Source organism: Macrobrachium nipponense, chromosome 47, assembly GCF_015104395.2.
Source record: "Macrobrachium nipponense isolate FS-2020 chromosome 47, ASM1510439v2, whole genome shotgun sequence".
Classification (NCBI taxonomy): Eukaryota; Metazoa; Arthropoda; class Malacostraca; order Decapoda; family Palaemonidae; genus Macrobrachium; species Macrobrachium nipponense.
Window position 1 is genome coordinate 15,102,648 of NC_087222.1, and position 14,508 is coordinate 15,117,155.

Below are 14,508 nucleotides of genomic sequence, written 5' to 3' on the forward strand. Positions count from 1 at the left end.
TGCATGTACTTTTCCACTATTCTCCACCATTTTCTTTCATTTTCTTGCATATCTATAATTATTTTCTTCAGTAACTCTTTCCTTCCATTTATAGTATTATTTACATAACTTAGCTTTCCACTTATAATTCTGCTTTTCATGGAAGATGCTCCTATCTCCCCTCCCTTAATGCGGCTACTACTGTAACTTTTCTACAAGCTTCCTAATAATATTTTCCTATAAACCCTATTCTCTATTCTTTGCAATTTTTCTGTTTCTGTATCTGTTAAATTAACTACATTGGTCCCATATAAGACTGATGGTAGAGGTATATTTTTCCCGTATGTTTTACCTGTAAGTACTTTGTTACAGCTTTGCTCTATCACTGAATAGGTTAGGTTGGCTAAATTCTGTGCTTTGTCCATTATTTCCTTTTTCTGTAGCTTAAACAGATTTCTAGTATTGTTTACCTTTATCCCTAAATATGTTATATTCTCCCGCATTTTTATATCCTCAGTCTCTTTTGTTTTTTCCTCCATATCGAAAATAATAATGCTGCTTTTCTCTTTATTTATTTCTAGCTAACATTTATTTCCTATATCTATTAAAATCTTTAAATTTTTCCTTGCATCTTCTATATTTCCTGCTAATACTAACCCATCATCAGCGAAGAAAAGTTTCCCTATCTTTAATAATTCATTTTCGAATTCTGTCCCTTCCTCTTCCATTTTCTTAATTATTAGATATGTCATCAATTTGAAAAGTGATGTAGAACCTGTGCACCCTTGCCTAATTCCACTGGTAATTTCCATTTCCTGTTCCACTCCCTCCCCTAGGTCTATTATTGTGATAACCACTTCGTATATATTAGCTACTGCCTCTGTATTTTGAACTGTTTCATGACTTCGATCATAACTTCTCTTTTTACAGAGTCAAAGGCTTTACTGTAATCGATAGCTATTACTATTAATGGTTGTCTATTCCTATAGCTCTCTTCTACACAATATTGTAGTGTAAGAATATCATCTTCAATCCTACTCCCTCTTGTGAATCCTGCTTGGCATTCGTGATCTTCTTCGTGCATTCTGAGGTGTGCTTCTGTTTCGTCTTTTATCAGCATCATGAATACTTTGTATGATATATTTAATGAAGCTATTGACCTTAAATCCTTAGCCCTTGGTTTCCTTTTCTTTTCTATCATTTTCGTTCTCGATTTCTTCCAAGATTCAGGCTTTTCTTTGATTTCTAGCTCTTTGTTTTAACACCTAACTAATACTTCTATACAGGTTTTGCTCTTCATTAATGCTTTGTAAAGCTCTGGTTTGATTCCATGTGGGCCTGCAGCTTCTTTTGCTTTGAGCTTACTTAGGCAAGCTATGACTTTTCCTCGGTTATCTTCCTTTTGCATTCCATCAATAGGTCCATGTGTTCTCTTAGTACTTTTGGGAATCTATAATCTCCATTCTTATGAAATCATCTACTTCTGCCATTTCATTCTCATATTCCATCCTTTTCTCTTCATTCCAGAATTCCTTTATTTTATTTTCGTGTTTACTGTATATGGTTCTCCAATAATTCACTAATTCGTCCTTTGTTTCAGCCTCATTTAGCTTGCTTCCATGTTCATTATATAAATGTATAACTGTTCTGTCCTTTGAATGTCAGTTAATGGCAATTAGGTTATGGTCAGAGATATCAAATTCATTTTGTCTTCATCAATTACCATCCCCTCAAAATTATCATAGAACTTCTCATTGACGAAAGCAAAATCTTTTACACTTTTCATCTGCATCCTCTCCCATGTGTAGACTCCAGGGCATCTGTCTTCTCCATTAAATAGTTTTAGCCTATGTTCATTTATCCATTCTAGTATTATTTCCCCGTTTCTGTCTGCATTCTGGTGGCCTAAGAAACCTACATGGCCATTAAAATCTCCTAATATTAATTAGGATTCTTGGTCATTTATGTTTTTAATAACGTTTTCACATTCCAATTTTATTGCTTTATTTCTATTTTTATCCTCCTCTGTATTTCCTACTGATAAGTATAACAACAAAATATGAATAATATTATTGTATATCTTACATTTAGCATGCCATAAATCTTTGCTAATGGTCTCCACCTTGTTTAACTCTGTGTTATCACTGTTTCTATATAGCATCATTAACCCTCCTCCTTTTTTGTCTTTCATATCCATTATATTTTCTATTTTATTTATACCTTTACTTAATGCTAATTTGTCTAGTTTCTGATGGGTTTCAGTTAAACAAAATATCTTATTAGCATTGTCTATAGTTAAACATTGTATATTTATCATATATTCTTTGTAGATGCGTTCCTGCACTTACGCACACACACGCACACAAACTTCTGCAAGTGAAAAGGCAATAATTGTGAGATCGAGTGCATGAAAGTTTGCAGGAATGAAATGCAACTCCTTCCCAAGTCCTGGACAATCAAAGCCCTCAGGAAAAAGACCTGGTAACGATCAAAAGCTGAATCAGGTCGACAGAGAGAGAGAGAGAGAGAGAGAGAGAGAGAGAGAGAGAGAGAGAGAGAGAGAGAGAGAGAGAGAGAGAGAGATCTGTGGGGTTAAAATCAAGCACTTGATATTCAACAAACTCTTCCTCCTCAATGGGAACGACTCTCAAGAGGTCGAAGAAGAAGAAGAAGAAGATTCTTGTTCTCATGACCATGTGCCATAAAAAGCACTGAAAAGGGAAATAAAGATAAGAATTGAATCAAGATATCCAAGAGACTTTGAGAGAAAAGAAGAAAGAAATGAAGAAGCTGAGGTTCATAGATAACTTCGAGGAAAACAAGTACACAATTAAGGGAACTGGAAACAAAGGATGCGTGTATCATAATGAAAGCCAGACTGAATATGTTGAACTTAATGGGGCAAATTTAAGAACGAGGTCTGTGAAATATGCAGTGTAGGAGGACACCACCGAACATTTATTCATGTGTAAATCGTTAAAAAAATCAGACCAGGACATAAATTTAGGGACACTGACATCCCCTAACAGAAAGCTGGGAGAATATATAAGAATAGAACCCAAAATTAAGAATGTTCTTAATTAACCTGGAAAGGGATGGATGTCAAAGCTAAGTAGCTATAACGGCTCTGCCTCAGTTTTAAAGAAGAAGAAATGAAAGGGAGTTGGGTTAAAAGTAAAGTAGAAATAATGAATTATATCTGATTTAGAAATATCTGTGATTTTGGGGGGTTATTTTGTGGCAAAAATGGGAAAAAGACATGAATTATAGTCAAAATTTTGAAGTAACATAAAGTAAAGTTAAACTAAATAATGAGTAAAGTAAATAATTAAGGGAGTAAAGCTTTGCACCTCATAACCAGGAATCAATAAAACAAGAAAGGAGCCGTTTCAAAGACGTATCCCGCCTACTACTACTACTGATGCTACTCCATTGACTGGTAACTTCTATTCAAACGTCTGATATTGAATATTACTCTGTGAATACACAATTCCCGTCTTAATAGGTGAGTTAACACAGGTTACCTATAAACTATATATAGACTTTGTGTAGACTGTATAGTAGTGACTGTATATTGTCTGTGTATTGCCCATGTGTCTAGGGACTAGTATGGAGGGGTCTCCTACCCGCAGAAGATCGATTTTTGTGGGAAAAAATCTATAATTATCTATCTACTACATGTAGCTCTACTGCAATTCTGGAATTGAGATGGGGAACATTACTGTAATTGTTATGAACAACGATTTTGTTGTTGACTTAGTGGAAAGGACCCTTGTGGGAAACAGCGTTTTTGGATTTGGGGTGGGGGGAAATGGCTTCGGACGTTTACGACGATGGAAACTCTTAATTCCCGGTGTAGAGAGACAGTAATGTACATGTTTATGGTTTTGTTACGGTTGACCCTTTACATACAAAAGTTTGACCCATTACTTTGCATACAAACCTTTGATCTGCTTACTCTACATACAAAATGTTTGGAGCGCCTGTCGATTCGTCGGGCAAGAGTACCGTCTGCTAGAGAATCGGCGGACGAATGCAAACAAGATGGCGGACGTATGTTTTGGTGCGATTTTTGAAAACGTGTAGTAATGGAATATCCAAAAGTCTATAAAAACGGTAAAGGGGGAAGTTTTGGGAACCGGGGTTTTAGGTGAAAATGTGCCGAAAACGGTAAGGGGGGATGTATTGGGAAACGGGGTTTTTTGGGGGGGGGGGGTAACAAAGACAACGAAAATTCACACTAGGAAATCCACGAAACGGCTGTGTGGTTGACCCCATACTCTGCATTCATAGACCGAACATATGGGCTGTTAGCCTAAGAAAACGTTTGGGCACGAGATGCATAGAGAACAAAAACAAAAGAGACCCACGTACCTAACTAAAAATGACCCTAACAAAACGAACCCACCTAACCCGACTTAGAACGTGTGGCCTAACACTTTTTTCGTTGGCCTACTTTGAAAAAAAAGAGAAAAAGGCATAGACCAAAAAAACAAAAAAATTAGTTTCGGCGCGGAAATCCACGAAACGGCTGTGTGGTTGACCTCCTACTCTGCATTTGTAGAATGAACATATGGGCTGTTAACCTAAGCAAACGTTTGGGCACGAGATGCATAGAGAACAAAAACAAAAGAGACCCACGTACCTAACTAAAATTGACCCTAACCAAACGAACCCACCTAACCCGACTTAGAACGTGTGGCCTAACACTGTTTTCGTTGGCCTACTTTGGAAAAAAAGGAGAAAAAAGCATAGACCAAAAAACAAAAAAATTAGTTTCGGCACGGTCAGACGGAGCTTCGCGCCTTACCAACATTTATAAAGATTCTTGGCAAGCTTGTATGTTCTGGCAAGAAAAAAATGTGTAGACCGAAAAAAACAAAAATGAGTTTCGGTGCGGTCAGACGGCACTTCGCGCCTTACTGTCATTTTTAAAGATTCTTGGCAAGCTCGTATGTTCTGGCAAGAAAATATGGCATAAAATTAAAAAAAAAAAATGTATAAAACCGGACTTACCTTAGTTGGGTTGGAAATCGGAATTATCGGACAAGTCGGATGGCTCGAATCTTCCTCTCTTCGGGGCAGATGGAGCAATTTTGGCGGGATCGGGCCGAATGAAATTGGGGAACAAACATTTGTGGTTTGAACAGATCCGTTTGGGAGGAGCGATCTATCGATGATTGTTGTGTTTCAGTGGAATTAGACCACATTTTGATGGGTGTTGAAAGTACTCTATTTAACGGATAAGCACGTTTAGCTAGTTCTAAAAAAGCTTTAAAAAGACAATCTACATTTGAAAGGTAACGCTTCTTAATGTAATACATGGAAAAATATGAATTATACAAATTTTTTACGGTACCACTTCTAGGCAAAACATTACGTTTCAAGACCCACCATGTGGATTCTATCGTGTTTGTGTGTATATGTGTATCGTCGGGATTAACAAAATGTAGGGAGTGATTTACGTTAAGGTGTGTTTTGAAATGCTGACTTAAAGTGTGGTATGATTTCCAACAATCTGAAATTACGGTTGACTCTGGGTGTGTTTTCGATTAAAATTGGGAGGAGTGTTTCTGCTGATCTATCGGGAACAACTTGAAAGAACGTGTCCTTTGTTTTGCGATCAATCCCCCCGAGGACCCAACAACCATCGACACGTCTACCTTTATGGAATTTTCTCTTCTCAAATATGGATTCGTCAATTTCCACGATGTGTCCTGGCCCCCCGAGTTTCCAGTTGTCCTGCACCAAAATCTCAATACAAACTTCCCGGCAGAAATTGTATCAATCGACTATGGTATGGTCAGAATGTGGTGGGATCACAAGCTTAAAAAACAAGCGGGCAAATCCCCCCCACATAAACCTAATCGCTCCAGCTGCCCAACTCACCCTCAGTCACACTTTCTTCTTTACACAACAAAATACATGCAGGACAATTGACCTATACCTAAAAAAAAAAAAATGCAAAACACATGTACTTACCAACACTCCAGATACTCCGGGCTTTGGTGTGCTGTCTGCCGTCGAGGTCGCAGAGATACCAACCACAACCCAGAACCACAACCCACAACCAAAACAACACAACAACAAAACAGGAACACAACCACAACCCAACAACAACACCCAAAAACAACAACCCCACAACTCAACAACAACAAGAAACACAACCACAACCTAACAACACAGCAAACAACCAAGGAACACAACCACAACCTCACACATAACAACAAAAACTCAACAACACAACAAAAGACCAATGCACAAACAATTACCAGCACAAAAAAAAAAAAAAAAAAAGCAACACACACCCACTAACAACACCAACAACAACCCTCGACAACTCACATACAATCCAACAGGAACTCACATACCACCCAACAAAAACCTCACAGCACAACAACTCCTAAGAAACCAACATCAAATAACAAAACAACAACAAAACAAAACATAAAACTCAACCAATTTCCAAGGCCTTTAATTGACTCCTCCAACACTACTAACTATCACCAGCTCTCACCAAAGACTGACAGAAAACTCACTCAAAACACAGAACTCTAACAACAACAGCAGACAACCCAGCCAGAACTCACCAACAGCCAATATAGTCGTTAACCATCCAACCACCAATTACTCTCTCTCTCCTCTCTCCTCTCTCTATCTCCTCTTCTCCTCTCCCTCTTCTCTCTCTCTCTCTCTCTCTCACACACACACACACACACAGACGTTGTCAAATGGAACTCCATAACTCCTCCATAAGAACCGATATTCAGTCATCCGTACATATTTCTGGGGAAGTTCGTAAATCCAGCAATGGATCAAGCCTAATATAGTCTTGTAGGATAGGTGTGACCCAGAGAAGAAGGAGCCAGTCCGAATTGCTTTCAGTTTCCTACAGCATCAGACATTACACCGCCGCTGGAAGGTTTCACCATGCTTCACCAGGCCGATTGTGCCTTCTTCACACTGATTGCATTGACCGCTACAATCGCCAATAAGGCCACTTTTCATTAAAAATATAAGCAATGACCTTTCGTCACTACAAAAGACACCCAAATCCATCAATGTGACCGGATTGGCGGCGTCAAAGTGTTGGTGAGTGGGATGGCACGAGGACACAGCCATGTCGGGGAGGGCAGCAATCAGAGACTGAGGTTGCATGGCTTTTTGGGTCGGGGCACACAAGGTTGTCAGCTGTTTTGGCGGTCAGCTGTTTCGGGTGGAAGTACTTACCTTGGCTAAGGGATTGGCGGCGCAGGCAGAAGGAGTTACGAGGCCTGCCCGACGAATATGCAGACTACCCAAATGTTTGACCCGTTACTTTGCAAACAAGTTTGACCTAGGATAGCCTAGGACCCCTTACCTTGCATACAGAACTTTGAACCACTACTCTGCATGTAAAACGACAGACTAGCCTAGGCTATCACTAACCGACATAACTGTGAAATTAGATTTCAATGGTGAATTTCTTAATCTGTACTGTCAGTAAGAATGTGGCGGAATGCCGCTTCGTGCCGTATCCACATATTTAAATATTCTTGGCAAGCTCGTTTGTTCTGGCAAGAGGTATTGTTTCGCTTCGTGCACTAGCCTCAGGGGTCACAGAGAATTAGGCACTCTACATACAAAAGGACACGGCTAGCCTAGGCTATAGGGGGAAACACCACAATGGAGCCATCGTCATCTCGTGGCTCAGCCTTATTCACTCAATACTTAATTGGTGAAACAAGAATGCAATTATATCTTTAGGCATACCATTCAAAGATTGAAGTTTCCGCAACATAATGTGATATATGAAAGCGCCATACAAATTAAAATAAGCATGTGAGGTCTTTGTAAAATATGTTTTCAAGGCAGTTTTGAAATCCAATATGACAGCAACCGCGTGACATGCTGTTCATAACCACAGCCAAGCCACCATCTTTCCCAGCCTTCCCAGCACTCATTTGAACAATGTTAGCGTATATATGGACTTGTCGAGCCACTGACTACAGTGTTTGAGGTCACCCTCCGAAAAAGTACTTTAACACGTTATGACCCCGGAGAAGGTCATCAGTCACGAGGTGTTGGTGGTGAGAGGAACAGCTCGAGACCTCTACTCTTATTTGGAAGTAAGTATTTTCTCCAAAGTTAGAAATTAAGGCCATATTTTAAGATTAAACAAAGGGTAATGAAAAGTCTGGCCATATGCAGTGCACACTACCTCCATGATGCTTTCAAAATTTTTACTTACAACTACCGATATTTCGAAGTTTGACGTCATCTCGATGTTTGCGGAGTCGCTTGTGTCAACAAACTTCCCATTTCCTGTGCTAAATCCGCACACCACTTGTACCCATAGACGCTGGGGCACTTTCATCACAACAATCATAGCAACAACTTCCAACTACTACTTTTTTAAGGAAACTACGATTTTTAGTAGAAGAAGAAGAAGCACGAACTAGATAATTATTTAAATAAATAGTTAACCGGCAAATATTTTTACATATTCATGATTATTAATTTGAAAATATTTGTTGTTGAAAACGTAACTAGATTCCTTACTCAAATATCAATAGTTTTGCTTGTGAACGGTACCTCCGGCGTTCTTTGCGCTCTTCAATTGTTTATCAGTGTTGCCAATTGGTATGTGTTTACCTTCCAAACTGGGTATAAGACTTGCACAAAACCGGGGAAATAAGTGAAATTAGCATATCTATTTGTAGTGTATATATACATATTAGGGCAATTTTATCATTATTGCATTACTATGACAACTAGAATTCATGGAAACAGTTTGTAAATGCATTAGCTTATGTGGGAAGCTTCACTAGATTGGCAACAATGGGTCATTTTGCTGTTGTCTGCTTGAATGTACTTCAGAAATATTTATAATTTTTCTGGGTAATTTGGTTGCAAAAAATGAATAATAGATATGAATTAAATAAACATTTTGAAGTAACAAAGTAAAGTTAAACTAAATAATGAGTAAAGTAAATGATTGTTAACAATTTGTTAAAGCTATTTTGTATTATTATATTGTGTGTTATTTTCTTTTATTGTGTTTTGTTCTCTCTTTCGAGATCAGACCTGAGAAAGGTCTCATTTATCTCTTTCCAAGTAAACTTGTAAACCTCATAAACTCGTGTGCTGCCCGTAATTTGGAGTGAATTAAGACCAACATGTGTATAATTACATTCAAATAAGCACTATGGCGTTTCAGTTGTGATGGCAGTAAGGATAAAGCCACCGATTACAAGGTAAAAGTAAATTCCAGTTTAAACCATGACCCCGGGACTAAAAAGTTTCATACTTTCACTAATATAGGCAACAAAATGTTTTATTGTGCTGATTACAACTGCAATCTTGAGTAAGATCAATAAACGTTACATATATAAGCTAACATTGTTCAAATAAGTGCTGGGAAGGCTGGGAAAGATGGTGGCTTGGCTGTGGTTACGAACGGCACATCACACGGGTGACGCCATATTGGATTTCAAAACTGCCTTGAAAACATATTTTACTTTCATATATTACATTATGTTGCTGAAACTTCAATCTTTTGAATGGTATGCTTAAAGATGTAATTGCATTCTTGTTTCACCAAATAAATATCAAGTGAATAAGGCTGAGCCATGTGATGATGATGGCTCCACTGCGGTGTTTCCCCCTATTTATGGTTTTGTTACGGTTGACCTTTTAATTTTAAATATAAAAGTTTAACCCATTTCTTTGCATAGAAACCTTTGACCCGCTTTCTTGACATACAAAATTTTTGACCCATTACTTTGCATACAAATTTGACCTAGGCTAGCCTAGGACCCCTTACATTGTATACAGATCTTTAAACCACTACTCTACATGTAAAACGACAGACTAGCCTAGGCTACCACTAACCGACATCACTGTGAAATTAGATTTGCTCCTACACGATATACAAACCCTCGGTCCTTTACATAAGGAATTACTTTTGGTGTAGCTGGAATTATGGCCGTTAAATTCTTGAACAAGGTGGTTAGAAAGTAACTACTGTGTGGCAGGCGGGTAGGCTAGCCTTCCCGGATGTAAACACTCCACTTTGCCTACGCTGTCTTCCGATGAAGACGTGTGTTTGTGAGCTTTTGCTGACTGGTCGATCAACTTTTTCCTGGTGGGATCTTTCTGGTTTATTTTTGTTTTTTAAATAAATATGTATGTACGGTGTTTGATATCAAAATTAAATCCAATTAATATACAAACCCATTTTGTTCCAATACGTAATACAAACCCTCGGTCCTTTACATAGGGAAAATACTTACAGCGCCAGCTGGACTGGTCGTAAGCTTTCTACAAGGTAGTTTGGTAGTAACTGCTTGTCCGATGGTCGGGAGTCCCGCCCGACTGGAGGGTAGTCATTCACTTTGCTTTCGGCTGCTGTCGGATGAGGATGTGTTGTTCACCTCTCTGCCCGCCATCGTCGTGAGCTTTTCTCACCTTCAATACGAAGATTGATAGCCTTGTATACGCTTTTTCTCTTACTGGTAGTACTTGTAGTGTGAATCCTCAGTAAGTACTTACTAATTGTTTCTTCATTGTGACTTGTGGTTTGTATCGTGTCAAGGAACATGCAAGCCCCCCCAACCAACCAGAGAGTATGCCCTGGTATGGAGGGCCGTCACTGTGGGACCTTTAGGTCCACCGAACATGTGGACTCCCATTTATCGTGTACTCGGTGCTGAGGGCGTGAGTGCTCTTGGGCCGAACCTTGTAATGTATGTATGTCGTGGTCGGAAGAGCAGTGGGAGCGCTACGAGAGGAGGAGGAAGGTGTGTAAACCGGCCAAGGGGTCCTCGGAAAGCTCTCCAGCGACACCTCTGGTTACGGACATGTCTTCCTCTTTCCTCCCTCCTAGTCAGCTCCCTCGTATGGCTCTTTTCCCTCCAGGGGACGTGTCGTGTTCTGCCTTGTCATTCGACCTGTCAAGCGCAGAGGAATTGTACACGGGGTCTTCTGTCTGCTTGGGGTGGGACCCCCCCCCTTCGGGCGAGCGGGAACCCCCAGCATTCAGGGGCTGCTGCACCACCTGGCCGCTCCTGTAACCCATGGCCCGGTGACGTGTACAACGACGACCACAGCAAGAGGCATCGGCCCTGGAAGCGACTGCCATGGCAGCCTTCCAAGCAGTCTCCTGGCTGGACCTGTGGTCCCTCACGGTGTCCAGAGTCGCAGCCTCCTCAGGACCCATCTCTCCCGAAGGAGACTCTGCATTCAGGAGACTGTCAGTCTGGAGGTAGGGCCATTTCCTACCTCGCCCACCAGACGGCCAACCTGCGCCTGAGACGTTAGGACGCAGTTCTCACTCGGGTGACCAGGGCGGCCGGTCGTGAGGTAACACCTGGAGGGATGGTGGATGCTGCGGTGGAACAGCTGTGCACTGAGGACAGTGACCACTTGGTACACCAGGCTGTCTCGAAGGCTTCTGGGCAGCCTCGAGCAACTGCGGCCAAGCCTTAGAGCTCGGCTAGCTCTTCCTCTGCCAAGACATCAGCTGCGTCGAGGTCTAGAGGAAAGACCCAGCCTTCGACTTCTGCTTTGAAGAGTGAGCGTCAGCCCTCCTCCTAGACCTCCCACTCCTGTGGGGGTTCTGCCAAGCGGAAGTCGAAGAAGGGGAAAAGCTAGGGACGGCGTTCCCCCTCACCTGCTGCCAGAAGGGGGGGTTGTTGCCTGGCGAGCCATTTGGGAACTTGGCAGCGCTACGGAGCCAAGACCTGGGTAGTGGATGTCCTTAAGGAGGGATATCTACTACCCTTCGAGTCGCGGCCACCCCTCACTTCACACCCGGTCCACCTTCAGACATATATTCCCGGTTCTGCCAGGGACGTAGCGCTTCGGGAAGAAGTCAAGTTCATGCTGAGCAAACGAGCTGTGGAGGTCGTATGAGATCAGTTGCTGGCTTTTACAGCTGACTCCTCCTAGTGGAGAACTCATGGGGTGGGGGGGGGTTCTGGCAACCGGTGATAGATCTCTCTCCCTTGAACTGATTCGTTCGCCAGACTCGATTCACAATGGAAACGTCACGCTCTGTGCTCGACTCCATCAGAGAGAACGGCTTCATGCTTTCGGTAGACTTGAAGGATGCATATTTCCAAATACCCATCCATCAGTTCTCCAGGAAGTACCTCCGCTTCATCCTCAATGGGACAGTGTACTAGTTCAGGGCACTTTGTTTCGGTCTCTCTACCGCCTCACTGGTGTTCACGTGAGTGTTCACTCTGGTGTCAGCTTGGGCCCATTCGGTCGGGATACATCTGATGAGGTATCTCGACGATTGGCTGGTCCTGGGATCAACTCCTCAACTTCTGCCTCGATCTGGGGATTGTGGTGAACTTTGAGAAGTCAGATCTCAAGCCCAAGCAGAGGATGAAGTACCTGGGCATGCTGATCTACACGGTAGCAGCACGAGTCTTCCCCGCAGGCTTGCGGATCAGTAGGTTTAGGGAGGCAGCTAGACGGTTCCTGTCTCGATGGGAGCAGTCAGCTCAGCAGTGGCAAGTCGTGATTGGTCACCTGTCGTCACTGGAGAAGTTAGTCCCTCACGGGCGTCCTAACCTGCGGTCTCTTCAGTGTAGACTAAAGGAGTGTTGGTCACAAGCACGAGATCCGCAGTCCTTCCTTGTTCCTCTCACAGAGGAAGTGAGGGAGGACCTGGCTTGGTGGCTAGATTACAGGAACCTTGCAATAGGAGTGCCCCTGCACACTCCCCCTCCGGAGATGTTGCTGTTCTCAAACGCATCGCTGGTTGCAGGCGTGTGGAACCATCACGACAAGCACCTACACATCAACGTTCTGGAACTCAAGGCTGCGTTCCTCACACTCCAAGAGTTGCGGGAACGAGTGATGGGACATTCAGTGGTGTTGATGAGCGATAACACCACTGTAGTGGCATACGTCAACAAACAGGGGGGCCTAGTGTCCCTCCCGTTGCACCAGTTGACGATGCAGGTGCACGAGTAAGACGTAGCTCACTCGGTAGAGCTGTCAGCCAGATACATTCCAGGCAAGAGGAATGTAGTGGCGGACAAGCTCAGCCCCCGGAATCAGGTGATTGGGACCGAATCGTCTCTTCACCCAGATGTGGCGGAAAGGCTCTTCGACCTGTGGGGTTTTCTTCTCCGTCGTGCCGGACCCATGGGCAGCTGCAGAGGACATGTTCCAGCACCCGTGGGACAATCTCATAGTCTACGCCTTTCCCCCGTTCTGCCTGATTCGTAAGGTGATCAGCAGAGTGCTGGTCACCAGCAATCTTCGGATGATTCTGGTGGCACCCAAATGGCCCGAGGCCGTTTGGTATCCGGACCTGGTGGCTCTTCTCTCCGAGGCACCACGAGAGATTCCCCCCTGGCACAACCTCCTGTGCCAACCACATGTGGAATGGTACCACCGGGCAGTTCGGTCCCTGTGTCTTCACGGCTGGCGGTTATCCACCATCTCTTGCGAGTGAGAGGCTTTTCTCGCTGAGCAGCAACAGAGATGGCTGGGTACCTCAGACAGTCGTCCTCTGCAACAGTGTACCAGGGGAAGTGGTCTGTCTTCTGCAGGTAGTGGATTTCCTCGTCTTTCTTCGCCGAGAGAAGCTTCTCTCTGTCTCCGCAGTTAAAGGATACAGAGCTGCCCTGGCCCTAGTCCTTAAACGGCGAGGAGTCAATCTTTCCAATTCAATGGAAATTTCGCTCCTAATGAAGAGCTTCAAGAGGTCTTGCCCACCCAGGGAACTCAGGCGTAGGAGTTTGACTCACAGACCCTTTGAGCCACTCCGAGAGTCGTCAGACAGGGATCTGACCCTCAAGATCATCTTCTTGCTGGTCCTGGCATTGGCAAAGAGAGGAGGAGAACTTCACGGTTTTTCCTTCTATGTTAAGCACTCGAGGGGATAGGGATCAGTGACGCTCGATTTCGTCTCGGACTTCGTAGCAAAGACTCAGAACCCTTCAGTCCCTGACGACAGGTTCGAGTCCTTCACGATCCCCTCCCTGAAAGATTTCACCAACGATGATGCGGATGAGATGCTGATTTGTCCTGTGAGGGCTTGGGAATTACCGAGGGGAACCTTAGAGGTTTGTCTTTGTTTTGTTTTTATGGTAATTTCTCTTCTCCTTTACCCTTTCACTTACTATCGGACGAAGGTAGAAGAGGGGGCATGTGATGTCAGTGTTTGGGGGATCTCTCACTTCGGAGGGCGGTGCCCTTGGATGGGAGAGGATTATCTTTATTACTTTAATCATTTTTTCTTTATTTTACAGACTAACAGTGGTGATTGTGTTTACAGCAGTATTGGTTGGATAGCTCTTCGTATTGGTTATCCTAACCTTGGAATTGTACCTGTGACTCGTAGAATATTGTGATAATGATCCTAGAGTGTGTACTGATCCCCTGCTGGTACTCATATTCATTTACCACTACTACTCTGGAGTTACGTCACTGGATGAAGCTTTCGCCGCTGCCTTGTGATGTTTATCTATTCCTGATGGTAGAAGTCTGTCAGAATTGGAGGAATCGAAGAGGAAATGTCGTCAT

General features: G+C 42.8%; 1 protein-coding gene across 1 annotated transcript in view; it reads left to right on the forward strand.

Annotated features, from left to right (window-relative positions):
- Positions 1-3,141: 3,141 nt before the first annotated feature.
- LOC135204542 (zinc finger protein 420-like) overlaps positions 3,142-14,508 on the forward strand; it is a 96,656-nt gene continuing 85,289 nt past the window's right edge. Inside the window, exon 1 of the mRNA XM_064234706.1 lies at positions 3,142-3,484. The gene's annotated coding sequence lies outside the window, so the exon portion shown is untranslated. The remainder of the gene's footprint in view (positions 3,485-14,508) is intronic.